The sequence below is a fragment of the Phacochoerus africanus genome, chromosome 2 (assembly GCF_016906955.1).
Source record: "Phacochoerus africanus isolate WHEZ1 chromosome 2, ROS_Pafr_v1, whole genome shotgun sequence".
In the NCBI taxonomy this organism is placed as follows: Eukaryota; Metazoa; Chordata; class Mammalia; order Artiodactyla; family Suidae; genus Phacochoerus; species Phacochoerus africanus.
This window is the reverse complement of record NC_062545.1, coordinates 145,548,401-145,559,109: the sequence shown is the minus strand read 5'-3', so window position 1 is coordinate 145,559,109 and position 10,709 is coordinate 145,548,401. Positions and strand designations below refer to the sequence as shown.

The following is a 10,709-nucleotide window of genomic DNA, read 5'->3' as shown; positions in this document are numbered from 1 at the left end:
GGCTGCATTTTTTTAACAGCTTTATTGAGACATATTCACATACCCTAACCTTATGCCATTAAAAATGTATAATTCAATGGTTCTTGTAATATTACATTGTTAAGTTTTTAAAATTGTGATAACATAATATAGTAAATATATTTTTTCTCTTTTAAGCCCTATACTTATTTAATTGCAATATAGTTGATTTACAATGTTGTGTTAGTTTCAGTTGTATAGCACAGTGATTCAATTACATATTTTTTTTTCATTTTCAGATTCTTTTCCCTTATAGATTATTACAAAATATTAAGTTCCCTGTGCTCTACAGTAGGACCTTGTTGTTATCTATTTCATACATAGTAGTGTGTATATGTTACTCCCAAACTCTTAATTTATCCCATAAATAAAATAATAAATAAAATTAATAACAAAAAATAATAACATGAAAACTGCCATTTTAACTGTTTTAAAATTTATAATTCGGTTGCATTAAAAAATATGAAATGCTTCACAAATTTGCATGTCATCTTTGCACACAGCCCATGATAATTTTCTCTGATTCATTCTAATTTTAGTAAATGTGCTGCCAAAGCAGCTGGCCAGCTGCTTTTTGACAAAGGTGAAAAATTAATTCAATGAAGGACAGTCTTTTCAAAAAATGGATATCTGTCTGCAAATCGGATATCCACCAGCAAAAAGACAACAAAATAAGCAAAAAACCCTCAACCTCTCATTTATTACAAAGATCAAGTAAAGATAGATCATAGGTATACATGTAAAACACAAACCTATAAGACTTTTAGAAGAAAAAATAGGAGAAAATCATTGGGACCACAGGGCTTGGCAATATCAAAAGCAAAACTGATAAACTGGACTTCATCAAAGTTAAAACGTTTTTGGTCTCAGAAAGACCCTTAATGTTTTTTTTGTTTGTTCGTTTTAAGTGAATTTTTTTAGGGCCGTACCCGCGGCATATGGAGGTTCCCAGGCTAGGGGTCAAATCAGAGCAGTAGCCACCGGCCTATGCCAGTGCCACAGCAACATGGGATCCAAGCTTCCTCTGTGACCTACACCATAGTTCAAGGCAACACCAGATCCTTAACCCACTGAGCAAGGCCAGGGATCGAACCCACAACCTCATGGTTCCTAGTCGGATTCGTTAACCACTGCACCACGATGGGAACTCCAAAAAGACCCTTAATATTAAGAAGGTAAAATGACATGCAACATACTGGGAGAAAATACTTGTAAACCACGTATGTGACAAAAGACTCATATCCACAACATATAAAGAACTCTCTCTGATAATTCAACGCTATAAAACAAACACTCCCGTAGGAGCATAAGAAAAAGCCCTGAAGAGGCTAGATATAAAGAAATGCTTTTGTGTTTTCCACTGCAGCCAGCATGTAAACAGGGCTCAAAATGATTAAATAGCAACACCCAGGCCTGTATCCAGAGGTGTGTAGGTAATCTAGAGAAGATGGCAGAGAGGGACACCAAAAAGTGACCCAGATCAAGGTGTGCATACACCAGGCCTTCCTTGTTGCTGAACAGAGAGAGGAAGGGATTCAGCCAGCCTTTCAGTACCAGTAGGGACAGAGGGAGCCAGTCTTACCTGCCTGAAGCACTTAAACTTGAACTTGAGACATCTTGGGCTGAGACAGAGATTTCTTTGCAGTTGTGGCATCTGCTCTCTAGCACTGCTATGTGGAGTGGACAGGCTATTTTTGGAGGTCCCCAGGGCCTAAGTCACTGACCGCAGGATGCCAAGTGAGTGTCCTGTGGTAGTGCAGTGCCAGGCAAGCATTGGGGAACGAGGACAAAGGGGTCCTTTCTCACCTGTGTTGGCAGGTTAGTGAAGGAGAAAGGGTTAAGCTGCCAGGAGCTCCTCTGGAGATGTGTGAGATATAGAAGAGGTTCAGGAGATGACCAACAGTTCAGAAGGGTGTGGCCAGCAGGGCAGAGGTACTTCCCTCAGGAACATCTGGAAATCCATCTGCAATGGGAAGGAGGGGTGGCTGTGAACACAGGACCGCATGCGTGGTCAGCACTGCGCCTCCTCCCACACCACCCAAGTGAGTTGGGGCTGCAAAGGAGTTGTACTTGCATATCAGCCATCTCTTATTTTCTGTATCTGATGCTCTCACAGCTTGGGGCCTTGTTGACCCTGGAGGAATGGCCTCTCCCAGGGCCAATTCCCAGAGACAGTAACTGAGCCCATCCTCAACGGTGCCTTTATATACAAATCTAACAATTCAGAGCCCACATCCCCAGCCACAGCTTCTACTGGGGTCTCACACTCCAGGCCACTGTCCCTGCTGCCCTAATCACCCCAGGGCCACCTGACAATTAGAGATATTCCCTAGGGCCTCAAACCTGATGAAATTATTCAAACCAGCCAATCCTGCCTATACTGCCTTGCTCCACCCTTGCCACAGAAACTACAGGAAAGGCTTTTGCCCACATTTCCCCGTCACTCCCTCTGCCTCCTGACTGAGGGAGCTTCCTCTTGTGCCTGCTGCAGCATAGTGTGCCCCCTCCTCCTGGAACCCTGAGTAACAAATATCTTTCCGATGGCAGTCGTTCCCTGATGGTTTGCTTTGCTGTGCCTTGAATTATTTGTCAGTTCACTATATTTTAAAGCAATTTTGTCCTTGAGATTACAACAGTTAAACTTCACATACCAGCTTCCCTTTCTGTATGATGTGGCTCCATTCTTCACAACAAAGACTTTTTGGTTGCTTCATCAAATGCTGAGTTAAAGGGGACCCTTTAGAACATCCATAAAGAAATGGAACCAACTCCCAAGTTGGTTTCCAAAGTGTGCAAAGAAAGCCAGCTGTTTGTCCCAGGGAATGAAGCCCACACACAGGGCGAAACCCCCAGCACCAGAAGCAACAGGGATTATGCAAGGTGTGAAAGAAAAAATGTTGCCCGCCACATCAGTAAACAAAGGATATTGCAGCCAGAAAGCCATCACATTACAGCTGCCCCCACAGTGCACCCTGAGGGGACTCAGAATGGGAAAACAGAGCATGCTGGCCTCAGACAGCTGAGGTGCACATCAAAGGAATGATTTTAAGGAGCCCAGACACTTGCATCTTTCCATACATAGGAACACGCTAACTTGAAATGTCTGGTTTTCTTTAATTAGCAGTCATCTTTTTGGGTTCTGACTATCTGGTCTTTGTTGCAAAAACTCCTATATATTCTGGCTCCCTCCTTGCTTCTTTGGAGGTGCTCCTCAGAGCTACCTGAGAGGCTGCAGGCCAGGCTTAAATCCTCAGTTTTGGCAGCCAAATAAAACATAATTGTCAACTTTTAGGTTGTGCTTTTTTTTTTTTTCTTTCAGTTGACAGAGGTCTAGGTCAGAGTTTGGGGGCACTGAGTATTCTTCTAATTCTGATATGGTTCAGTCGAGGGCACACACAGGGTGGGGGAATCACTGTGACATAGTGAGAATGGCAATCACTGAGTGAGCCTTATGCTAAACCTTGTTAACCAGCTGGTTCAATGAGCTGTTGAAAGCTTGACTTCCCAAACTAGTAATGGGAAACATTCTAGCCTCAAAACGTATGAGGGCTGAAGAAGGTTGATCACCCAGCAGGCCCTTGACTTAACAGGGGATATGAAGTGGATGGCAGGCCCTCAGTTCCTCCTTCAGCGTGTAGCCCAGGGTGATGTCATGGCTTTGCCTCCACTTCCCCAGGTGACTCCCATGGCACCAGTCAGTGCTACAATGTGCTTGTGATAGGGATGGAGTAGGCATGGGTGGTTGTAGAAGTCCCAATAAAGGGCCATAGATGGTGAGAGAAATCTGCAGGACTTCGGGAGATCACTGTAAGTTACTAAATTGCTCAAAAAAGCCATCAGAACAAGGCAGACTTGCTTGACTAGAGGCAGTGCAAGCAATGCCTCAGGTCATTGGATGGGGGATGGGTGAGGCCTGCATTCAGATTCAGACCAAGGGCAAGAGTTTGAGGACTGCCCTTCTGCTGATTTGAATACACACCTTACCAGATATTAAGGAGGAACTACTACTCCCAGAATGGAAGAGGCAGTTTTTTCCCAACCCCACAACCCCTTGGATGATAAAACTGTAGCCCACCGATCCTCGGGACAGAGCTTGCTTGCCTGCCCGCTTGCATCTCTTACAAGGGTCCTATCTTAATAAATCTATTTCTTGCCTATCGCTTTGTCTCTCACTGAATTCCTTCTGTGTGGAGACAGGAACAACCTGAAGCTCAGTGAGTCCAGACACAGTCCGTAGGTTCAAGTCCCAATCTGGGTTTAGGCTATTCGAGTCCCGGCACCTGGGTTCAAGTCCCAGTTCGTGTTCTGGCTGGGTTCAGGCCAGTTAATACTGTCAGTTTCACTGGGTCTACACTGTAGTCAGAGCTACAGTGTGCTTTGGCTACAAGGTGCTGGGTCCCAGCATCTCACTTTCTTCACTGTGTTTTAAACTCCATCACCTGGTCCTGAATCCCTGATCAAAATTGTTTTCCATCCTTTCTTTCCCCCTCTCTCTTGCCCTTTCCTTCATTCTTATCACCACACTCCACAATTCTTCAAACTTCACTTGCTATAAATCACCTTGAAGCCACCTGACTCTCCAGGGGGACTAAATTCTAAATTGCACGATGGTATCTGTAAGACACCTACAGAGTCTTGAAAAATGGGAAAAAACAAACTCAAGAATGAGGAAGGCTTTACCTCCTTAATGCCTCTTAGAGCAAGATCTTTTGTTCCCTAGCAAATACGCAAAATGCCATTATTTTAAGTTTGAGAGTCAATCCCACGGTTTGCACGGAGGTTCAAAGAACTTAAGAGAGATTAATGCACAGTGGAGATAACTGGAAATAAGGGAGAAGTAATGCATTTTGTCTGTGTCATCTCCGATTAGGATGCATCACTTTTATTCTTTAAGGCTCTCCCTGTGGGTAAGTGGTGAGCGGCCAGGAGGCTGCACACCAGGACAGTGGCCTTGTAAGTAGCTATGTTAGGGGGTCCCCAGAGAAAGAGAACCAGGCATGGTTTTCTTGACAGAAGAGGAGCCATTTGTAATCTAAGCCTGGCCGCTTAGATCACAAAATGCTTGCTCTTGAGCAGGTCTCAGTAATTCATGATCTTAAGGACGTCCCAATTGTAGAAGTCCCAATAAAGGGCCATAGATGGTGAGAGAAGGTGGGAACAGAGAAAAGGCTGTCAAAAAACAGTGCAGTGATAAGGTAGAGCCCAGAGTTCCTCCCTAGGATGTACATAATAATACAGCTTTGAGTTCTGCAAGAACTAAGGCTCCCACCCAGGAAGAGGATAGAATGATACTGACCCTCCTGACTTCCACCAACTGAAGCTAGGACTCCTTTGACCTTTGCTCCAATGCTGAATTCTCCTCTGCTCAAGCCTCTTCATGAATATGCACGTGCCCTGACCTTAAAACTTCCCCAATCTTGCCCTTGGGGAGCCACTACTTTGGGCAAGAGCCCTGTGTTCTCCTTACTTGCTTCAAGTAATAGTAAATCCTTCCTTCTCTCGCACTTTGGGTTGGTTGTGTCTATTGGCTCAACATCCACCAAGAGGCACCCCCAGTTTTCAATTAACAGCCCGAAAGGGGATTTTTTTCCACCTGGCTCAGCAGATGGCTGCTGTGTTTGTCTCTCTATTTCTTTGGCAAAGATTGTTTGGGCACAATGAATTTGAGCAAGCTGTGCAGCAAAGACACCCTGGAGGTTCTGCCCCAGGGTACGAGGTGGGGTCCTGCCCTGAAGTCTCTTGTAGGTTTGGCTGAGGCTCAGCCCACAGAGGGGTGACAGGTGCTAGAGTTGGGCACTTCTGTCTCAGGCCTGGCTGAGTAGGGAGTTACCTGCCCAAGAAAATAAATACTGTTGCTGAAACTCGGCCTCTGTCCACTGGTGCTGAATAGAAATGCAGAGACAGAATTTTGGGTGAAGGAGGAAAGAAAAATTTTTATTGCTCTGCCAGGGACCACAGAAGGCTAATGTCCTTCCTTCAGGAGAGAACATAAAGGGATCTTATAACTTGGGAGTGGAATATAAAGCTACAGAAAAGGATGGGGTAGATGAAAGCTTGCATTCTTCTTCAACGCTGGTGTTTAGTGGCACTGGGGACTGGTTCTGGTGGTCCTGAGATGATGAATGGTTCATCGAGTAGTTATCATCTTCCATTTGTTGGGGATTTTAGCTTTGGAGAAGAGCTCAAAGGTATTTTTATGTTTATCTCTTGAGGAGGAGCCAGGACCCTTCCCCCAGACTGCATTGGAGTTTCTTTTTTTTTTTTTTTTTCTTTTTCAGCTGCAATCCTGGCATATGGAAGTTTCCAGGCCAGGGATAGAATCTGAGCCATAGCTGTAATCTACAATGCAGCTTTGCAACACCAGATCCTTAATCCACTGCACCAGGTCCAGGATGGAACCAGTGCCACTATAGAGACAAGTTGGATAATTAACCCACTGTGCCACAGCAAGAACTCCTGCAATATTGTTTCTTGACTGCTCCTCCCATGTCTCTGCATGCCCTCCCTTCCCTGATCAGCAACTGTTTGAACATGCCCTTTGGAACTCAGGGAAGGTCATGGAGGCTGAAGCCTATTCCCCATAGGCAAGAAATGGGGGGACAAAGAAGGCTTATGCAGGAGTCCCAAGGGTCCTGCTCGGTTTCAATACCCCAGGAAACTGAATGAGCCCGACTGGGAGGATAAAATCAAAATGCACCTTAATTCTTGCCTGGGTCTGCCGTCTTTATATGCATTCAACTGGGAGGATTCAGAAGGGTTGTTCCTTCCACTGGGTGAGAATCTGGCCTGCCCCCCCCCCCCGCCCCCGGATTCAGACACAATTTGCATCACCAACAGACTGTCCTCTGTCCACCTGCTGTCTGTCCACATCTCCACCCCTCAGTCTGCATTTAAGGTAAGCCTTCCCCTAGGCCTCCCCAGGCCTGTGCTGGGGTCTCCTACCTGCTCTAAAGGGGCCAGACCTGGCATCTCCTGCTGAGTGGAGGCAAGAGGAGGGAAGTTTGACTGGAGGGCACTCAGCACTGTATCCTATGCCCCAGGCCTGGGAGATGTTGAAGGCTCACTTGCCCTTGTGGGTATTTTCATTGGTTCCTTGGAGATTCCCAGCATGAGGTCAGGTACATGCAATTTCCTTGACCTGAGTGGCCACATGCCTGCTCTTAAAGGTCACTTGTGGCTATTTCAGCTGTCTTAGAACCCTGATATACAGCAGCTTCTTGCTGCTGGGGTCCCTCTGTCCCTCCAAGTGGCCTCAATGACAGGACCCAATGCAATTAACACACCCCTCTGTACGGTCTCAAGGAATGTGGCTCTTTCTCACCCCCTAGAGGCCCAAGTGAGGCCCAGACCCTACCACTCTTTGCCCAACCAAGAGATGGCAACTTGTTCTCCAGTAGCCTAAGGGCACCAGGTGAGAGGCAGGTATCTCCCCTATCTCCCATTAAACAGAGGGGCTCACATCGGCATTCTAATGGCCTTTGCAAAGATTTCTCATCACAGAGTCAATTCTCCTCCCCCAGCTGATTCCTTCCTTTAGATCCCTGATCAGCCTGGAAAGTCTAAAGACCAGAGAGGTGATTCCAGCTCATTTCCTTCCTAACTCTTTACTTTGTACTTTGGCCCAGCCCCTCACTTTGAAACACATTATTTGCTACACTTCCACACCTGGGTCTAAACTTAAATACTGACATCCTGTTTCAGGAGGCTCTACAAAGGAGGTCATGGTTGGCCAAAATGACATTATACAATATTTAAGGGATCTGCTTCCACAGGAAGGCCGTATGGGCACATGCATCTTGATCTCTACCTCCCAGCACATATGGAAACCAACCCCACGTTGTTAGTATTTCTGAATGTGAAGGGTAAAAATAATAAAGCTTCTAGAAAGTAATGCAGAGGAACCACTTCCTAAACTTGGGATGGGCAAAGATTTCTGAAACAGGATGCCAAACTGAAATAGGAGGGAACAGGTACAAACCTTAACAGAACGACACAATCCTTGAAGAAAGGACAAAAACTGGTTAGAATGAACTAGTTCCAAGATGGTGGAAGATGTGATCTCCTGTGGACCTTGAGCTTTGTATGATATAACATACTAGCTGGCAAGCTCACAGGTACCATGACAGTTCTAAGGATGACCATAAAAGGTCAAAAAGTAGGTGGTGGCCCAATTCCTGGAAACCCTGCCACTTCCTGGAAATAGTGGGAATTAATCCTCCCACTCAGCCTATGAAATTGCCCAGCCTATAAAAACTCACCATCCCCTATTTCAGGGCCTCTGCCTCTCATCTTCTGAGATGGCCCACACTCTGTGGAGTGTTTTTCCCAGGGTCGCTCTCTTGCCCTTCTGAAATAGTCCACACTTTGTCTCTCAATAAATCTATTTCTTAGCCATCACTTTGCCTCTTGCTGAATTCCTTCCATGCTGAGAAATAAAGAACCTGAACTTCATAAGTCCTGGGACCTGGTGTGTGATATTAATTAAAGAAAAAAAAAAAACAGTTGCTTTGAGTCCCAATATGAGTCCTGGCTGGATTAGAGTCCAGCATGTGGATGTTAGTGCCAATCTGAGGCGTACAGTTTCAAAACTACCAACTATTTAAAAAAACTGATAAAGTAGACACATTAATATTAAGTTCTTAATATTATTATTAAGAGGGTAAAAAGGCAAACCACAGACAGAGAAAAGATCATTGAAATCCATAAAATCAAGAAAGGGCTAGTATTCAGGAAATACACAGAAGAAGTTAATATGAAATAGTTAAATACAATGGAAAAAAGGAAAGACATGAACATGTACTTTACAAGAGGATACCTGAATAACCAAGAATCAATGAAAAGTTGCTCCTTATTAGTTATGTCAATGAAAAAATTGTTGCCTGAAATATAAGTAAACAAAGGATGTTACAGCCATCAAGCCACCACTTTACAGCTGTTCAGATGGTGAGCCCAGAGGGAACTCAGGATGGAAACAGGATGCCCACAATCAAGCCATTAGTGGTGTACCCTGAGGGGAGCTGGCCCCAGATAACTGAGATGCACATCAAAGGAATGATTTCAGTGAGCCCAGACTCTTGGATCTTCCATACCTAGAAAAGCACTAAATCCATTAACTCAAGGTATTTGGTTTTCTTTAATTAACAGCAATCTTTTGATGTTCCAACAACCTGGAATTTGTTGCAAAACCCCCTATATGTCCTGACTCCTCCCTTACCTCTTTGGAACAGTCCCTCAGAGCTATGTCAGACGGGAGGCTACGTCCCAGGCTCAAGTCCTCAATTTTGTCCACCAAATAAAATATAATTCTCAACTTTTAGGTTGTGCATTTTCTTCAGTCAACAGTTACTAGATAATGTCACAATTAGGTCCTCACTGGATGGCTAAAATTAGGAAAACAGAAAATACCAACTGTTGATGAAGATGTGATGCTACCAGAGCCCTTCTATGAGGCTAACGAGAATTTAACTGGTTCAACAACTTTGGAAAATTACTTGGCAGTCTCTACCAAAGCCCACTACACATATACCCTATGGCCAACAATTTCAGTACTTGGAATATAATCAAGCAAAATATATACATGTATATCAAAACACAGGGAAAGTATTTTCACAGCAGCATTACTCACAGAGCTCAGAACCAGAAGCAACCCCAATGGTAACCCAATGGTGGAATGGGTACACTGGTATATATTCACACATGGACAAATAACATACTAGTAGCACAGTGTGAACAAATGACCGGGTGGTACACACAACGGATATACTATTTGACCCATCACATGAAGTTTAAAAATAAGTAAAAGGAATCTATAGGTTAGAGGTCATGACAAGGGAGAGAGTGGGTAGAGGAAAAAAGAGGTACCACGAGGAGAAAACACAAGGGGCCAGATAATGCTGCAGATAATGCTCTATGTTTTGGTCCAAAAGGTGATTACAAAGGGATATTTGCATTTTTATAACTCATTTTGATGTGTGTTTTTCTGGAGATGTATTTATACCTCAATAAAAAGGATGGGCAATAAAGTTCTATGGACCATAAAAGAGCTCCATGGAAAGTTAATAATAAGTAGGCTCCTAAAGGACTTCTCCAATCCAACTTCTGTCCATACAAATTTTGGAAAAACAGCCTTTTGGCAGGTAGCTAGACATTTGTGAGCACAGTATTGATCGTTTCACTCAGTTTGAATGCTTTTACTCACATCAGCAAACGAGTAGGCCCCTTTCTCCAACTGCTTCTCAACACAGCCAGAAAGAACTTGAAAAGATGTAAATTATATCATGTCTTTCTCTGCTTGAAACCCATCAATAGCTTCCCACTGCACTGACATAAAACCCAAACTTCTAAGCCTTCACTGTTTCTTTTGGTCCTGCAACTTGTGGCCATGCCCACCTCTCCAGGCTCATCTGGGGCCAGGCTGTCCTAGGTCAGCATTTGAGGCTGAGCCTTCGTCATTCCTCACACATGCCAGGTGATTTCTTCACCCCATCTTGCACTTGAGATTGACTTTGCCAGAAAGGCTTTCACAGTGCTTCCCCTCTTTCCTTTTTCATTACAAATGTCTGCTTCAATTTCGCCTCTGTTGAGAAGCCTTTTTTGACTCCCCAGTCTAAAACACCATCCCCCTCATTTTATTGCAGGACCAATTACTTCTTCTGTAGTACTATCATAATCTGCAATAACATTACCCATAC

The 10,709-nt window shown here is 44.3% G+C and overlaps 1 non-coding gene across 1 annotated transcript; it reads right to left on the bottom strand.

Annotated features, from left to right (window-relative positions):
- Window positions 1–474: 474 nt before the first annotated feature.
- On the bottom strand, window positions 475–577 carry LOC125121682 (U6 spliceosomal RNA). Its single transcript, XR_007133561.1, has one exon. It is a non-coding gene; the product is annotated as a U6 spliceosomal RNA (small nuclear RNA).
- Between the last annotated feature and the right edge of the window lie 10,132 nt (window positions 578–10,709).